The sequence below is a fragment of the Theropithecus gelada genome, chromosome 4 (assembly GCF_003255815.1).
Source record: "Theropithecus gelada isolate Dixy chromosome 4, Tgel_1.0, whole genome shotgun sequence".
In the NCBI taxonomy this organism is placed as follows: domain Eukaryota; kingdom Metazoa; phylum Chordata; class Mammalia; order Primates; family Cercopithecidae; genus Theropithecus; species Theropithecus gelada.
This window is the reverse complement of record NC_037671.1, coordinates 147,230,162-147,249,280: the sequence shown is the minus strand read 5'-3', so window position 1 is coordinate 147,249,280 and position 19,119 is coordinate 147,230,162. Positions and strand designations below refer to the sequence as shown.

Below are 19,119 nucleotides of genomic sequence, written 5' to 3'. Positions count from 1 at the left end.
GATCAAAAAGGTTTCCTGCTATGGACTATAGCCCAAAGAATAAAATAAGCAAACCTTGTTACCCAAATGATGTTGTAATCTTCAATCTCCTGCATTCTTTCATCATACCATTATACTTTACAAACATGTTTTTCTATGGATTTTGATTAAGTTGCCCTCATGAAATAATTTGGTACTTACAATATATTGTCATGTTTGAGAACATGGATTCTGAAGACACACTTACTGATTATAAATCTTTATGGTGTACATTTGGCCAAGTTAACCTTTCTGGAACAGCCTAGGCTTCCCTATAAGTAAAAATATCTATAATAATAGTATTTATCACTTAGAGTTTTTAAGAGGTTTAAATGACACACTGAATTCTTGTCACATAGAACAATGCCCGGCACTACTGTGTTTAATATGTTTTAGATTTATTAATACTCTTACACAGGAAAGAGAAATGGATTACTCCTGCCAATGGTATATATGATAGAAACAGTAAAAAAAAAAAAATCACTCTTAAAAGTAGCTTTAAATATGGTGTCTTAGAAAAAAACTTATCACTGTTCTATTACTATTCATGTAATAATACCTTAAAAGTAACTTGAATGATCTTTGACACATTTGTGTGTTTATATGCATGCGTGTAAAATATCTGGGTGCAAAGCTTGAGGGAAATTTTCAAGTTTTTAAGTATTTTTTTAAAAATAATGTAGATCCTACAGAGAGTACAGATCTCAAAGCCAACAAAGAGGCTTCCCCTTTGTATACAGAACAAAGCCCTGCCTCTTCACCCTTTGAATCAGTAGGCAAACAGTTACAGCCCAAGGCCAGAGGTACTGAATAAAAAAGTAGTGGCAGGGAAAGAGCTGGCCAACATTATTTCCCAAATCTGACAAGGCACATTTCTCTACTCCAGACTTTAGCCTTTGATGCAACTGTGCATTACTTCAATATACTGATGATGTTATGGCTTGATCTTTAAAATATGCGCCTGGATCTTGAGAAGAACCCGTTGCTCAACACTGGCAGAACTCAGCCTTCCTTACAAAAGCTGATTAGTTTCAACTTTTTGTCAACTCTCCTAAAGAGGAATTTATGGCCGGGCGCGGTGGCTCAAGCCTGTAATCCCAGCACTTTGGGAGGCCGAGGCGGGTGGATCACGAGGTCAGGAGATCGAGACCATCCTGGCTAACATGGTGAAACCCCGTCTCTACTAAAAATACAAAAACTAGCCGGGCGTGGTGGCGGGCGCCTGTAGTCCCAGCTACTCGGAGGCTGAGGCGGGAGAATGGCGTGAACCCGGGAGGCGGAGCTTGCAGTGAGCCGAGATCGCGCCACTGCACTCCAGCCTGGGCGACACAGCGAGACTCCGTCTCAAAAAAAAAAAAAAAAAAAAAAAAAAAAGAGGAATTTATGTGCTGTGTTAAATATTGAAAGTAAAATAAGATGTGGTCCTCGTGAATTGTTATGTTCTGATCTTTCTACACAGAAAGAAAATTCAAAGCACATCTCAAATATCAGTGGCAAATTCTTTTATCGGTATTGAATTAAATACTCTGACATTCAGGCCCACATGACCAAAGTAAAAATTTGCTTGGTGGTTTTCCTGAAACATAACTGTTTGCTCTGGCTTAATAATGCTAATTGGAAAGTTACATATTCCATGCAGCATAAAAAATTACTTTGCATTGACCCAGAAAACTCACCTTGCAAATAAGGCTGAAGAAGAAAGAAACTGAAATCAAAGTACTTGAAACGAGAACTCTAGCTGCCAGAACTACCTGCCCTGCCCCAAGTTCATGTTTAATTAAATTTACATCAATAATTCCATAAATCACTTGTATGTTCAGAGAACTTAAGTCATCTTCTCTGATTCCAAGGTCAAATACTTACTAACAACCCTCATGCCTCTGGGGGACATTTGCCCCATGCCTGACTGTACTGCTTCTCTGGTGGGGGTGAGCCCCCACTACTGCAAAACTCCTTGGGGGATGAAGCACCACTAGAGCACTCAGCAACAACCCCTTGTGACTGATCCATGGGGACTGCTAAGCAACAGGACTACGTCTGACCTAGCTGTTCCCAGGGCACCCCCAGCTCACTGTCTCTTAAGAGGGCCAGGTTAACAAGGGATCAGGGGCCCTAAGTGACTAGTTACATAATCTATACACACACTTTTCGGAATGTTCCCCAACGATAGCTAAATAAAACTCAGAGCAGAGTTAGTTCCTAGCTAAAGGGTACCCTTGAATGTATCCTTCATTTAAACTCTATCCTTGAAACTTTAAAGTAGCTGTTAGAAAAACTAAAGCATTAGAACTAAAATCTTTGGCAAAAAAAGTCTAAGTATTTACAAAAAAAAAAAAAAAAAAGGAAGAAGTCTGTTCCTTTTAAATTATGACTTTGAAAGCTTCCATAATTTCATAGAATTTTGCTATTTACTGAGTTTCTGCTAACACACACAAAAATGGGGAAAACATAATTTAAGAGATAAATCACATGATTTTTATGGCAAAGTTATTGCTAAAATATTTGAACACATAACTCGTGTTTAAGTATAGAAATTTCTATGAAGGGCCTTCAATTATCTACAGCTAAACCCACATTTTATATCTTTGGTCTTGACTTCTCCTTAGTTCCACACACCCTAACTCAAACTCAACAAATCTAAATTAGTCATACTTCTTCAATTCACATGTGACTTACTTCTTAGAAGGCAACCACCCAGTCAATCCATCTAAAAATTTACCCACTCAGAACTTGAGTCCAGCCCTCCCCGTATTTCCTCTAATGTCCCTTACTTCTCTGTAATGGAGGAAGAGATATGTGCTCTGAGGGACATGGACTCTCAGCCAGTACACCGCTGTACAAATAAGATTCCATTTTTCCTGTAATTTGAAACCTTCAATCAAGTCCAACCTATTCAGCATGATAGGCAAAGCACTTCTAAATCTATTTCCTATCAAACTTCCAACTACATCTCCTGTCACTGTCCCTTAGTGTACACATTCTATTATGTTGAATTAACTCTAGTTCCCTAAACATGTGCTGCACTTTAAGTCTCTTTCCTCTTCCTAGAACACTTTCCCCTTTATCTGGCAAACTAGTGGTTATCTTTCAAGATCTAACAATAACATCACCTCTACAGAGAAACCATTCCTGATTTTAGGGTTACTTATAACCATCTCTGGACATGTCTATACTTGATTCATACGCTATGGTAGCTTTCATCACATCGAGTTTGCAGTTATTTACCTATCCAACACTAATCCTGTGTTTTGAAGGGCTATTCCTTTCTTCTGTTCAACCTAATCTCCTCAAATCTGGCATATTCCTTAGCATCAAGGAGGTATTTATACTATAATTTATTAAGATTAGGGAACAGTACTCCTAGGCAAAATTGTAAAATAAATGAAGTTTGAGCATCTCTCCATTTTTAATCTCATTAATCCCCCCAGAAGCCATTAACCTATAATATCAGAGATAGGTAGTAAAGTAATTAACCAAAAACTAAAAATGTCAATCTCCTGACCTCTAAGCTGGTCTTCTTCCTCCTAAACTGTGATGAGTCATTATACGGTAACTAAGCCAATGTCCCGCAGTGATCTAATCCATCCGGCAGTAGTAGGCTAAAATGACCAGATTGCTTGTACTCCTTTTATTATAATCATAATAACAAGAAACTCAAGGGAACTACATGGTCAGGTAAGCAAATCATCAAAAGGTGGTCTGGATCCGATCTCAGGGAAGATAACTTTTCATTCAGATGAGCAAATCTTAAAGTAGTTTATGCAGAAATCTTTGGTGCAACTAAAGTAGGGAAAGTAATATAAAACAAAAAAACATTTAGAGCTAAACAAAAAGCAAAAAAAAGTTATTTCAATTTTTAAAAATCCTTTCATAATTTACAAAACAGCATTTACTCAACATCTGCCTCCCTCGACATACTAATTAAAAAACTAAATAGGAACACGAGTAAACAAGACACAAAAGCCCATGAATGCAGCAGCCGGGCATAATGTCACAAAGCCATTCAACCTCTTACCTCACCGCCTCAGGAGCTAGACATGTATAACCACTTTCATGCCTTTTGTAGAACGTCTTGATTCTATGCATATGCTTATGCAACTGTATTTTCAAATATTTTGATACTAGCAGTGAATGATTGTCTAAGTTAAACCAAGCAACACAAATTCTGATCAATGGAAAGTTGAGTTATTAGCCTATCTGTGTTGAGAAAACAAGAGAGAATTCTTAGTCTATAATGAGCTTTTTGTTTCTGTATACTTCTGAGTCTGTGCTTCTTTAACTAGGTACTCTTGGGAATACATTTGGGAATTCCGAGAAACACACATGACCACATGGTAAGTGAGAAGTCAGGATGTTGGATGTACATAGGAAGGCACCAGATTTCAGACAGAAGAAGGATGGGAGAAGATGACTGTACACCAATCACTAGAGTGTTCAATAAAGGAGGGTTTTGTTCAGGTGGCAAACCCTCAGCATTGATGATAGAAATGAGCAATGCTAGAGGCTGGTACAGCCAGAGTGCTCAAAGGAGCGAGAGTGAGTATAAGAGAGTGGAAAAATACTGTACAGGTGGCATATGGGTGCAAGAAGGGTATGTGCCCCCTCTACTACTCTGAGATTATAAAATAGAAAATAATAAACAGTCTCCAATAGAAAGGGCCTAAGGGGAAGTAAGATACCCAGGGGAGAGTCAAGCTTCAGGGCTAGGGGAAAAGGTGGAAATTAGTAACATCGATTAATTTATTATTATTGAACAGTTGTTGCAGGTAGCATGATGGAATGGTTTTGAAGGAAGAATACAAAGGAGACATTGGGTCTGGGGGAAGGTAGCAAAACATATAATAAAGTTTCAACACAAAGAGAAAAAATGAGCAGATGAATTATAAAATCAGACATTTGAAACTTTTGAAAATTAGCTGTTTTTCAGGACCAACAAAATTATATGTTCCCAAACTGGTAATGTGGTAATTTAGAAAAGCTGGATGCCATGATAGGGTTATAGGAATTTTTTTTCCTTCTAGGGCTCAGGTTGTGAGTGGTAGATGTGGATCAGGGTAGCTTGGGGGAGCAGTCAGAGAGTCTGCAGTCACTTCTGTGGAACTTCGAATGGTGGGACAGCTATGAGAAAGGTAGGTTCCAAGGCAGGTGTGGGGGTGAGAAGGCACAGGATGCTATTTCAAATCAATGGGGAGGGAACCCATTATAGGACAAATAGCTGCAAAACAAGGCTGGCCATTAAATAAGAATAAGAATAAGAATAAGATAAGATCCCCACTTTATTTCTTACTAAAATAACCGTCAAAGGATTAAAATTTAAAATAGAAACAAAAGATGTAAAAAGTACTATAAGCAAATGTAGGTGAATACTTTTACAAGTGGAAAGGCTGTCTTAAACTTCACAAACTATGTGAGAATAAATTGATAACTTTGATATTCTTAAAAAATTAAGTATCCTACAAAGCAGTGCACCCTAAATCACTAATGGTAAAAAGAAAACATTTAAAATTTGCTAAATAAACATACAAAAAGTTAATATATTTATAAATAAAAAGCTCTTGCAAACAGATTGAAAAAATAGGCAAAGAATATAAAATAACAATTCATAAAAATAACTAATAATATTCTACCTCACTACCAATCAAAAAGATATAAATATAGCTATATTTTCCCACTAATTTCTAAATTTCAAATTTTTGAAACTGTATGAGTATGTTAGTAAAAGTATTATTTTGAATGTAAACTGCACAGGCTTTCTGTAAATATTTTGTGAAATATATCAACACTCTTTAAAAATTAACATCTTCTGATGCAGCAATTCTATGTCTAGAAATTTACTCAAAGGAATTAATCAAATAGGTGTTTATAATGTATCAAAATTATGAACAGAGTTATCTACTATGCTACTGTTTATAAAACTGAATTTGGTAACTTTCTGTGGCGTCACCTGAAAATTAGTTAATGGAGCCATTAAAAACTGTCATTTTTTTTTGCAATGGAAATATATACTAAGATGATTTACTAAATGTGAAACAGGGAATATGATATGATAATTTTTTGTTTTTAAAAAAGTTATGTGTATGCCAAGAATAATTTTATAGTGATTACTTCTAGTTGGTGGACAAATCAAATATAGGTAGACCTTATTTTTTTCTTAAAACTATTCTGAAATTTCTGGTTTTCATTGCACCGTATATTATCCCTAAAACATTATTTAAAAATGTTAAAGTTTAGGACTTGGTAGTATTTTAACTGGAAAACATTACTTGCCCAGAAAGTAACATGTGGAATAACTCATTATTATGTAATGATAAAGAGTTGACAAAGGGATGAGATTGAAAGAAAAAGATGTTGGAGGATATTTTCATGTCTGTAATTCTGGGTGAGGAATTTATAAGAGTAAGTACATACTGCCCTTGAAAAAGTTGAATTATACAATTAAATACTGCTAATAGCTAAAGCGATGAATTTTAATCATTTGGGTATATTTCAAACCTTTTATTTTGTTTTCTCATTTCTGAGTTAAATCAATGATTACCACAGGGTGCAGTGAAATTAGAATGCAGTCTTTCAGCAAACTAGAAAGTGTTTCATATCCTTATGATCTGAAATTTTATCTAACCAAAAACTGTTTCATTGGATACTATACATTCTTTTAAGAAATGTTATTTTCTTTAATTTGCTGTTTCTACTCATTTTTACACTGGTAATAGTAACTTTAAGAGGAAGAAATGTAGGATACAAACTGTACACCATTATTTCATTCATGTAAAAAATATCCGTACAAATGTACAAAGACTGGAAGATACCCAATATTAAAACAATTATGAATGAATGTGAGAATTAAAATTAAAAAAATTATTGGCCAAGCGCAGTGGCTCACGCCTGTAATCCCAGCACTTTGGGAGGCCGAGGCGGGCAAATCACGAGGTCAGGAGATTGAGACCATCCTGGCTAACACTGTGAAATCCCGTTTCTACTAAAAAAATACAAAAAATTAGCCAGGAGTGGTGGCGGACGCCTGTAGTCCTAGCTACTCGGGAGGCTGAGGCAGGAGAATTTCGTGACGAACCCGGGAGGCGGAGCTTGCAGTGAGCCGAGATCGCACCACGGCACTCCAGCCTGGGCAACAGAGCGAGACTCTGTCTCAAAAAAATAAAATAAAATAAAATAAAAAAATAAAAAATAAAAATAAAATACTTGATGTACTTAATAAAATAAATCTTTTCAACAGTCCTTACCTAAAATAATTCTAGATATCCTTAAACAAAACCTAAACTGTTGTCATCAAACTTAATTTATATTTCAGATAAGTCATGTTAAGACAAAAACCTACAAAAAGAAAACAAATCAACTGACAATAGACCAATAATAATTATTGAAAGAAAATATGAAAAGTTTTCATCAAGTTGGGATAAATTAAAATACCTTATTAAAGAGTTGGTAAAAATAAATGTCTATGAGTAAAAACAATGCTTTGTTTCCTCCAATATTGGAATACTGAAGGATTTATTTTTCCTTTCAAAGCATTCAAACCTGGAAGCTAAAATAGGAACTTCTCAGAGTTGAAACACACTATGCTAGGTTTTACTTGAAGCTTAATACTCTTTGGCAAAAGTCCACAAGCACCTCAGGTTGCTGACCCAGATCTACCATGCCAGAAAAGTATTCCTCACTTCCCCTAAAAACTTTCTCCACAACTCCCCGAGGGAAATGAATAAAAACTGCTTCCCTCAACCCTCTATTTCCACATGGTTGAATCCATAAGGTAAAAATAAATGAAAAACCTGAAACGACCTGTTTTATTTCAGAGGCGTAGGACTTTGACCACAGTAGGTAATACATACTGTAGATGCAATACCTATTAACCTGTTGCCTCTTTGCAGCCATATTTACAAGCGATACTGAGGATGAGACCTGAGTGTGTGCTCAGCCAGTGGCTAAGGAGGTCCAATGTAAGTGAGTTAGCTGGCCATTTTTACTGAGATCAAATTAGAAGGGTAGAAAGCCTGTAGATTTAAGAAATAAGCATCAATCAAAAATGGCTTTTAATCTCAGTTCTGCCACTTTCTATTAAATGACTGAATAGATACTCTCTTTGCCTATTCACCTTAAAAAATAGAGCAGTAACACCAACTTCACAGATTGGAGAACAAATAAAATTTGTGAAAATGTGCTGCAAATTACTGTTTATTGATCAATCTGCCAGACTCCAACCCTAGGGGTCTGGCGGATTGTTCAATAAACAGTAGTTTCCTTTCTCTTAACATATACAGTTATTTCCATAGAAAGGAAAAATAACTACTCACCCTTAAAAACATCTCAAACTTCTATTACAGATTGGAAACATTGTATGTTCAAGGTCTCCAGTTTTGTCCTTAACCCAATCCCCTTTATTGGAAAGCAGCTCCATGAACTATCTTTTCTATACTTACAGCCTCTCCCACACTAATGACTCCTAAAGAGAGGACAAAGGCTTTACTTTAAATATTAAACAAAAATTAATCGGACACTGTGTCGTGATTCCCTGCACACCCAAATTTCTCCTCCATCTTTCACCTATAATCCTGGGATGACTACTGGACACTGACTAATCCTATCTCCTTGCTTTTCATTCTCTTCTCATGCAGCACAGTCTGGGTTCAGCCTTCCAATCCTAAAGCCATTACTCTTACTTTCTACTTGTCAAAACAAAAGTCCCTTCAACCCTTCTCCTATTATGCCCTCTAATGACTATGACTTGTTGATCATGCCACACATTTTGAAGCTTTGCATACCCTCGTCGCTATGACAATACCCTTTCCTGCTTCTCCTCTTGGGCTGGGACTGGAACTCATTTCCCAGGATTCAATTTTCTCCCATTTTCCTTCTGATTCCATGTGCTTCCCATAGGAGATCTCGTCATTATATTTACCCACTGCATGCCAATGTCAACTCAATCTGCATCTTCTGAGCTTGTTATACAACAGCTTATTGGATATCTTTATCCTTGATGTTATCTTTTACTCATACCCACTGTATTAGTTTGATAGAGCTGCTGTAACAAATTACCACAAACTGAGTGACTTACAACAGAAATTTATTTTCACACAGTTCAGAATGGCAGCAATCCAATCAACTGTCAGTAGGGTTGGTTTGTTTTTGTGGAATCAGAGGGAAAATCTGTTTTATGCCTCTCTTAGCTTCTAGTGGTTGCCAGCAAACCTTGGCATCCCTTGGTTTACAGTTGCATAACTTCAATCTCTCCCAGCATGGGTCATGTTGTCTACCCTCTATGTGTCTTTCTCTTTGTGTCTCTTGCCTCCTCTTATAAGGAAAACAGTCATATTGGGTTAAAAGCCTGCCTTGCTCAAGCATGACCTCATCCTAACTAATTGCATATGTAGTGATCCTATTTCCAAATAAGGTCACATCCTGAGATTCTAGGAAGAACATGAATTTTGGGGAGACATTATCCAATCAGTACACCCATGAAGTCTGCCCCATTCTTAAATCCGCATGTTTGTAAATTATGCTAGCTCTCACTTCAAGCCAAGAATCTGAGAAGCACTCTTCATTCTCATGTCTCCTTAACTTCATATCACAGCTCCTATCAAACCAAATTATTTTCATCTCCTAATATTTCTAGAATCTGAATACTTTTCCTCATCCCTAATTCTGCTGCCCTGACTCATTCAGCATCTCTTGCTTTGCCTACTACAGCAGTCCTTCCAATAGCCTTCAAATGAAACCTCCTCAGGATTACAACAGGATATACATATGCACAGCTTCATGGCATGTTAGAAGTCTTTCTAACATACATACACGGCATGCTAGAAAGACATATTTTAAAATTATTTTTTTCTTTTCACTACTGTGAAAAGTCCTGCTACTTCACTCCAATACACAGAATTATCACAAACACCCTTCTTCAAGGATGATGGAACTGAAAGGCAGAGTAGTTTCTGTGGAAGCCCTGGCCTTTATAAATTTTGGCTTGATAGACTTTTTGCAAACCCTTGGAGTGTAACAAAATCCACCATACCTGTAATCTGGCTTGTTATTAGATTTCAAGGCCTTTTGGGAAAAGTCAGAAAAGTAGGGCTTATTTCAGCATTTTAAGATTTAATATTATACCTGCCACCAGAAGCTCCATGATAGAGGTATTTATTCTCATTTTAAAATGTAAACAAATATAATAAACTAATGTAATACACTAATGTAATTGCATGACTCGTAAGCCCTCTTTACACATACATGCACATACACATACACACCCACTGATTTTAAGATTTTATGATTTTAAGAATTTTAAGAATCGCGTTTTCTTCTTCTGAGATGTATTAGCTCAATGCATAAAATTTAATCTAGATGGAAATTATTTTGTGACCATTAAAATATAATCATACTTGAGAGGACTACCTAATTATTTCCCATCTTCCATGGTTTTATTCCTGTAGCTATCACACTGGACCTCAGTTCCCCTTTAATTTATTCAAAAAAAAAATTAAAGCCTACAGTTAATCATGCTTACTCCCATAACCCCATGGGGATGAGAACACTTTCAACAGCATAACCGATAAGAGTACTTAGAAGAAAGCAGGGACTGCAGGAAGGGAGTCCGGGAGGTACAGGAAGGCATCCAGCTCCATTCATATTGCCTGTAGATGCTTCTGTTGCTGCTTCTTCAATTACATTAAAACTGTCTTGGCTGCAGACCACATTGTCTTAAAGCATCTCCATTTCCTTGGCCCTCTTTCCAATCTGAGAAATCCTGCTTCTAATAGATCCAGGATTCTAGGTGCGAGTACCTCTTCCCGTTCAGGAAATTACGCAAATTTGGATTGTTTCATTTTCATCTAAATGTCTCTGAACTCTCTTCTGCAACCAAGCACCCAACTCTTGGGCAATATCACATTTTTCCAACTAGGAGTGACTGAAGGACACAAATCCTCTCTCCTCTGGGCATATGATACTGCTATTTGCCGTCTGACAGCTAGAATAAAAAGTGTATCTCACTTTAGTAAAAAGTAGAATATCCATTTGATTTCTCAAAAGCAGCTGCAATTTTTTTTTTTTTTTTTTTTTTTATGGAGTCTTGCTCTGTCTCCAGGTTGGAGTGTAATGGTGCCATCTTGGCTCACTGCAACCTCTGCCTCCTGAGTTCAGGCAATTCTCCTGACTCAGCCTCCTGAGTAGCTGGGACTACAAGTGTGCACCACCACAGCCAACTAATTTTTGTATTTTTAGAGAGACAGGGTTTCACCATGTTGGCCAGAATGGTCTTTATCTCTTGACCTTGTTATCGGCCCACCTCAGCCTCCCAAAGTGCTGGGATTACAGACTTGAGCCACCAAGCTTGACCAAAATCAGTTGTACTTCTAATAAAAATAAAAAATAATAACCACCTTTGATTTTATGGGGATGTTCAAGTGCTTAACCTAGATTCTTTTCATGTAATGTCACTACCTGGTAATGACTTTTTAAAAGTAATATAACATATGAAAATGTCTGAAACCAACAGGATTTAGAGGAACATGTACTAATGGGGGAAGTTTTAAAACAGGAAAACCGGAGCCCTGGCCTAATATGTGATTTTCGTATATGTAAATCACTTATTCTTGGGCCTTAGATCCCTATATCTACAAATAGAATATGCTTAACTATTATTTAAAATAAGTATATGGAATTATGATTAATAATGCTTATCAAAAGATGTATAGTTTATTTTTGATGTTGAGAAAAGAATAATTTTGTTTTTTCTAAGTCAATTAAAATTTTGCATTGAAGAAATGGAAAACCACTGAATTTACTGTTAAGTCATTCAGAGCTGGCTGAGTCTCAACACTTAAAACACAATTTTCAAACTGCATTCTTTCTCATTTTCAATGGACATTGATGAAAATTTAGTCTTGATTAAGCCTGATTCACGCTCATTTAGCATTAAAAAATACTAGACAAGAAATAACTCATTTCTGAGAAATATTGCGATAATTTTTTCAAAAGTGTTTGCTGTACCTCAGCTCTAAATTTGAAGAGAAGCAATGTTTCCTCTCCCAAGCCTCTCTCTACACACATATAACATCATATATGATTCAGTAAGAAACATTTATTTTTCGAGAATATTTTACATTTTATAGATATATAACTTCTACAACAATTACTCTACAGTAGTCTTTAAAAGTTAGACACAAGTTTGTCATACAACCCATCGATTTCACTGCTAAGCATACCCAAGGGAAATGAAAATGGGTACTCACAAACACTTGAATGCAAATGCTCTCAGCAGCGTGACTCATAATATTCCCATATTGGAAACAACCCAAATGTCCATCCACTAGTAAACTGACAAAATGTGGTATATCCATACGATGGAAAACTATTCAGCAATAAGAAGAAATGAAATACTGATACATGCCACAACATAGTTGAACCCCAAAAACATTATGCTAAGTAAGAGAAGCCATAAACAAAAGAGCACATAGTATATCATTCCATTTATATAAAATGTTCAGAAAAGGCAAATCTATAGAGACTGAAAGTAGACTAATGGTTGCCTGGGGATGGGAGTGGGAACAAAGACATAATGGATGTAAGGAATCTTACCAAGTGAGTAAACTGTTCTAAAACCAGATATGGTAATGGTTTTACAATTTTGGAATGTTCTAAAACCAGATATGGTAATTGTTTTACAACTTTTAGAAAATTTACAAATTTTCTAAAACTCACTGAAATATAATTTCTAAATATTATTCACCCTTAAAGGGTGAACTTTATAATATGTAAATTATATCTCAATAAAGTTGTAAAAAAATGCTATAATGCAAACTGCATAAGAATTTAAATAATTGTAAGCACTGTGAGGAAAATTAAATTGATCCATCATTGATCTAAACAATATGTTTACAATCGACTAAAGAGGAGGAAAAACTCTTTAACAAAAATGAAATTTGACACATTTAAAAATCTTCTGCATAATGTGGTCCATTAGTCTTTGATATTTTATTGAAGAAAGTTGTGTAAAGATAAGATTGAAAAGTCCATTACTAAAAACATTTTCCAAAAGATTTCCTTTCCAAAACTATACTTTCCTTCAAAATCGAATCCTTTTAACCTCCAGAACTCCTTTTTAGCAAATGATCTCTTGAGATGATGACACTAGGGGGGCACTGACCAGCACCTGGCACACTAACAGGATACAAGGTTTATAAACTGCTGGTTTAACCAACCTTGATCCATAACCTACCCCATTTTCTGTGAGCATTATGCTCATCAGTTCTCATTTTAATAATCCAAATGCTGAGCTTTCTAAATATTAAATCCCAGGAGGATTTTTCTTTTTTGAATGTGTGACAATGTCAGTAAGAAGGAAGGCATCTTGTGAAGAGATAAAGTGGACGGATGAATTTTGAAATCTATCTGTACATGAAGAGAAATGAAATACTAGCAGTACTTCTAATCAAATACCTTTCAGTATGCAAACCATTGACAAAAGAGTTTTGTTTTTGTAATTTTTTTTCTAGGTGAACGTTTAAGTGGTCATCCGCCTCAAATCTCCACTTTCCAGTCCTGCCCAGACTCCAACTAATAACACTACCACCTGCAGGGTGTTTTGTTGTTTGTTGTTTGTTTTAGTGCCTCCCACATGCCTAGCTCACGCATGCACTTTTCTAAAGGATCTGAGTTCCCTTGGCTGCGTTCCCCGGGGAGCTCTACCAAGACCGGTCTGACCTGGCCCTCTGAGCTCCCTCTGAGCTCCCTCTGAAGGGACCTGCTGCAAGGCAGGGTCATTTGCCTCCGGAAGGCACCTTCAGGAATTTCCCCAAGGGGCTGAGCAGCACTAGCATCAGCACCAGCCGGGACGCAGGCTCTCCGCTCCCTCAGCCCCGCGACTACCTGGCACTCGTGTCCCTCCCCGCGGCCTGCCGGGGTCCTAGCAGCAGGGAAAATCCAATAGCTACGGGGAACCTTTGAGTTTACTCGGTTTACCCACCTCCATATTTTATCCAAAGAATGGACGTAGGCCAGTGAGGTGAGGTGACTTGGCTAAAGCCACACAGCCGGACGCTGGCCGAGCGGGTTAGAACTCGGGTGTCTGCTAACCCCGCGGCCGCTCGCAACTACCTGGGGCTTGGGAAGCACCGCCCAGGGAAAAGACTTGGCATTGCTGGGGCGAGAGGCGAAAGGCTCAGCGACTTGTGACAGGAGGTCATCAATGACCTCCTGCAGGGCAGAGTGGGCAAAAGGCAGGTGACAGACCTCCCACGTCAAGCCTGTTGACGTGAGCGTCCTTTTCACTCTCTGAGTACCCTGGCTTGTGAGTTAAACGATGGGGTCGGGTCGCCCAAGCAAAAGAGGCATCTGCTTTGAACTCCCCCCATACTTGTGCCGGCAGGGCAGAAAATGGGAAAGTTGCACTTACCACATCTTCCCTGGGTCAGCCTCCCCCGACTCCCCAAGTCCCTCCCCTCCCTCCTCGCACAGCGACACCCACTCACGCGCCAGCTCCACCAGGTACGTACCAGCCGAGAGCGCAGCTGCCCGCCCTGCCGTTGCCCTGGCCCTCGCGTTCGCCCAGCGCTCTGCGGCCCGGAGCTGCGACTCGGAGCTGCGACTCGGGTTCTAGCTCTCTGCAGCCTCTACGGTCCCGGGGATGCAGTCGCGTCTGAGCTACTGGGCTGGGGCGCAGCCAGGCGGTGGCAGCTACTAGGGGGCGGAGGGAGCGGCCGCCGCGTCCCGCCCCCAGGCTACGAGAGCGGCTCCCCAGGCGGTGTCCGGCTCTCCGTGCAAACTCGGCCACCGCGGCACTCCCCGGGGCACGTGCCACGGTGGCTCTCTTCTGCTGGCAGCCTGGGGCGAGCTCTTTTTTCTACTTGCGCGTTAACCACCAACTAATTATCGGTGATCGTCACACAACCCGCGTCCTCATCGCTCGCCACTCCTAGTTCCCTTGGGCGATCGTGAGGTTCTGCTAAGATTTCTGTGACGTGACTGCGGGAATTTCAACTCCCTTCCTGCTTTCTGACGTCGCATCATGTTTTCTGTCCCGCCGGTTGTACGCGCCCCGAGCAGGGTTTGTGCTCCAGGTGCCATCAAGATTGCCCTTTGATCTAATGTTGGCTGTACGGAGAAGGCAGGAAGGTACACAGGCTTCCTATCTACGCCCCGAATCTGGGTCTTCGAGTTTTTTTTAACAGATTGGGAAGCAATATGCAATGGAAACAACTTTTTGTGCAATAAAAGCAAAAAATAATGTATATCAAGTTTCACTTTCAGGTTCTCACTAAGAAAAATAAAGTCGTTACTACTAAGGTCTCCTTGTGCTTTTTAAAAGCCATATTACATGGACGACAATGCTGCTGATAAAATTAATTCCTCTGCTTCTTGAGAAAGTGGTTTCTCACTGAAGTCTTAAAATCTCCTCTGGTTTCTCGAAACCCTTAATTAGTACTCAAAGTCTTCTCTAATCTCTAGTCTTTACTAATTTGTTCATTCATACTATGCTCTGACTTGCCACCCAAAGCCTATGACATCTGCCAATGACCACTTCCAAATTCCCTTTTTAGGCAAAAGCCTAAATATGGAAACATGAAAATAAAATCAGACAAATATTTTATTCAGTGTGTGCTAATGGTAGTACAATTAAGCTCTTTATTCAATATTCATACCTCCACAATATAGTAATAATTTTCTCTATTTTCAGATAGTAAACTGAGGCTCAGCAAGGTTAGATACTTTGAACAAGTATAAATAGCTGAGAAGATTCCAAATCAATTTTGAACTTAGGTCTTTCTGCCTTCAAGATTGATTGACTTCCTTAAATTATACTCTGTTAATAAAGCTTGTGATTTTTCTAAATTGTGATGTAGGCACATTTTGTTTTTTATTAGGTTAGTGCAAAAGTAATTGCAAAAAAGTACTTGCAAAAACTGTAGTTACTTCTGCCCCAGCCTAATAAAAACATAGTTACTTGTGTGGTTACACAAGCATTAATCAAAGAGATTGAGAGTTATTTATATCATTAGTATAACTTTAAAACTTATTATTTGGCATATTTCTAAGGCCTGTTATTATCGTATTATATAATAACATACACTTTTATTATCTAGGGCAAATGATTCTAATGTTTATTTATTTTAGAGGTACTATGACAGAGAGTGATACTAAAATGTTTGAACTTACGAATTATGGTATCATGACTGGATTTTTATGATCTTGAGAGTGTATTTCCTACACTTGAAAAATTTGCTTTGTAAAATCTGTATTTTGGGATCAATGTGATAAAACCACTAGACCTCACTGCTAAGCTTTTAACCTACGTATGAAATCATCAGAACCACTGGAATGTATGGCCCGGGAAGGCCACATCCTCAACACCTAGAATAATACCTTCACAAAGTAGGTACTTCACAGGCAGTTTTGAAATGAATAAATATTAACCTTGTTTCCACACTTAAGACCAAATAATGACTTATAAGAACACTATTTATAGAATGCTTTTGTCTATTTAGATTTAAAATTTTTGATGGCCTCTCATTTCTACTAGGAAAGTAAGAATATGTGGAAGGTTTGCAGTAGTTGCTTTTGGGAATGCTAGACAGAACCTGACCATAAGTGCACAGAGGAGTTTTTGAGTCCAAGAATTGGTGGTAGCAGCAACTCCACACAATCATGTGAATTGCGAATTGTGTCAAATACATGACTTTAAATGCAGAACGTTTAATGCAGCTTTGGAATTGTGCCAAGTGAAGTGATGAAAAGACAAGGAGCAAGCTTGGGTACTATTTTTAAAAAGTGTTTTAAGGTGAACCAGACTAAATAGGAAAATAAGTGAGGACAAAGAAGGGAGAAGAAGGAGGAGTCCAAGTACAAATCCACATCAAATGAGAGAGATAGGAAGATAAGTTGTAGTCAGGAAGTGGGATTGTTTTCTTTGAAGTTTTGGAAGTACAAAGATAGGTAGTTTATGGAGGAGCTAAGGGTGGGGTTGGCTAACATAGAGTGAAGATCAAGACATTAGGGACTAAGATATTGAAGAAACTATATGGACATTGAAGCCACCAATAGTAATACCAGAATAAAAAAAGGAGTGAATCTGATAACAAATACTTCCATGAATGTAGTGGACTGATCCAGAACTGAGAGGATGACTATGCAAAGTTGGGGCAGAAGGTGCATATCCAGGGAGAAAAAGCCTACGTAGATCAAGGACTGGTAAAAGAGACAACTAAGACTTCAGAAGCAATACTGGGGCGCTACAAAGATCCCAACATTGCCCCTGTGACCCTAGAATGTGAAATAATGAACAGTCTACATCAAAGGGACATCTAGGGGAAATTATTCTTAGAAGAAAGCTTATTTCCTACTTAATGCCAGAAAATGGAGAAAGCATGGTGTGAATAGTTTATGAGGGTGGTGGTATTTTTCAATATTAAATGAGGATTCTACAAGGTCAGAGTAGTTAAGAGGTGGGAGGTAGGGCTGGCTTCATGAGTCTACTACCTGTTCAGTCGAGCAGGGATCTACGTGTTGTTTGTTTTTGAGACAGGGTCTGACTCTGTCGCCCAGGCTGGAGTGCAAGGCCCAATCTCTGCTCACTCCAGACTCATCCCCCAGGATCAAGCAATCTTCCCACCTTAGCCTCCAGAGTAGCTGGGACTATGGGCACACATCACCATACCTGGCTAACTTTTGTGTTTTTTTGTAGAGAGGGAATTTTTCTATGTTGGCCAGGCTGGCCTCGAACTCCTGGGCTCAAGCGATCCACCTGCCTTGGCCTTCCACAGTGTTTGGATTATAGACATAAGCCACAAGCCTTGCTCAAGATCTACTTTTAAGAAGGCCCCATGCAATGTTTAATACTCTCCTGTCCCTGCCTTGAAATATATATATATATATATATATATGTATTTTTTTTTTTACCAAGGGGACTTGCATTTTCATCTTTCATTGAGCCCGGCACATTATGTAACCAATGCTGTGTGGAAGAAAGGAGAAATTCTCACATGGGTGAAACAAGAATCAGTATTTACCTTCTGAGGATTAAAGTTTGGGAAAGACTAAACGCTGAAGTTTGTATTTTGAGGGGAGACCAAGAGTTGCAGGGAGAAGGATGTGGCTGCAAGGTTTCAAGTGAGATCTAGTTTTCATGTCTCTTTAGGGCTCGGCTGGCTGACACTTGGGCAGAAGAAGTGGACAGTAGTTACCATCAGCCCAGGCCGTGTTTTCATTTGCTAGTGGATTTGTTTTTTTAGGGTTGACATTAAAAATTACTACAAATTTGCTGACCTATGCCAGAAGGAATTTATTCTCTTACAGTTCTGGACGCCAGAAGTCTGAAGTCAAAGTGTTGGCAGGGTAACACTTCCTGTGAAGACTCACGGGAGAATCCTCTTTTGTCTCTTCTAGCTTTTTGTTTTTTTAAATAGAGTCTCACTCTGTTGCCCGGGCTGGAGTGCAATGGCGCGACCTCAGCTCACTGCAACCTCTGCCTCCTGGGTTCAAGCGATTCCCCTTCCTCAGCCTCCTGAGTAGCAGGGATTACAGGCACGTGCCACCACACTCAGCTAATTTTTGTATTAGAGACGGGATTTCACCATGTTGGCCAGACTGGTCTTGGACTCCTGACCTCAGGTGATCCGCCTGCCTCAGCCTCCCCAAGTGCTGGGATTACGGGTGTGGGCCACCATGCCCAGCCCTCTTCGAGCTTTTAATGGCCACAGGTAATCTTTGATTGTCTTTGGCTTATAGCTACATAACTTCAATCTCTGCATCCATCTTCACATCTTCCCTGTGTTTCTTCTCTACTGTCGGCATTGGTATTCTCCTGCTCTTATAAGGACACTGTCACTGGATTTGGGGTCCACCCAATTCATCCAGGATGATCTCCTCTGGAAATCTTTACCTTAATTGAATCTTTGAAGATCTTTTTTCCAAAGAAAGTCACATTCACAGGTACCAGAGGTTAGGTCATGGACATGTCTTTTTAGAGACCACCATTCAGTCCGCTGTAGCCAAGTCTATGGAGGCCAGAGGAATAGCAAGACTGGATGACACTGGCATGATAGCTCTCCATGTCTATTTGGCAAACACAACTACAATAATATGAACCTTATCGATGTTTCT

At 38.8% G+C, this 19,119-nt stretch overlaps 1 protein-coding gene across 4 annotated transcripts in view; it reads right to left on the bottom strand.

The window, feature by feature from the left end:
• PKIB (cAMP-dependent protein kinase inhibitor beta) overlaps nucleotides 1–19,119 on the bottom strand; it is a 248,067-nt gene that overhangs the window by 101,683 nt on the left and 127,265 nt on the right. For 2 of the 4 annotated variants that reach the window (XM_025381402.1, XM_025381404.1), the window contains exon 1: nucleotides 14,517–14,834. The exons of the other annotated variants lie outside the window; for them this stretch is intronic. The gene's annotated coding sequence lies outside the window, so the exon portion shown is untranslated. Of the gene's footprint in view, nucleotides 1–14,516; nucleotides 14,835–19,119 lie in introns of those variants that run through there. 4 annotated transcript variants of the gene reach the window in all.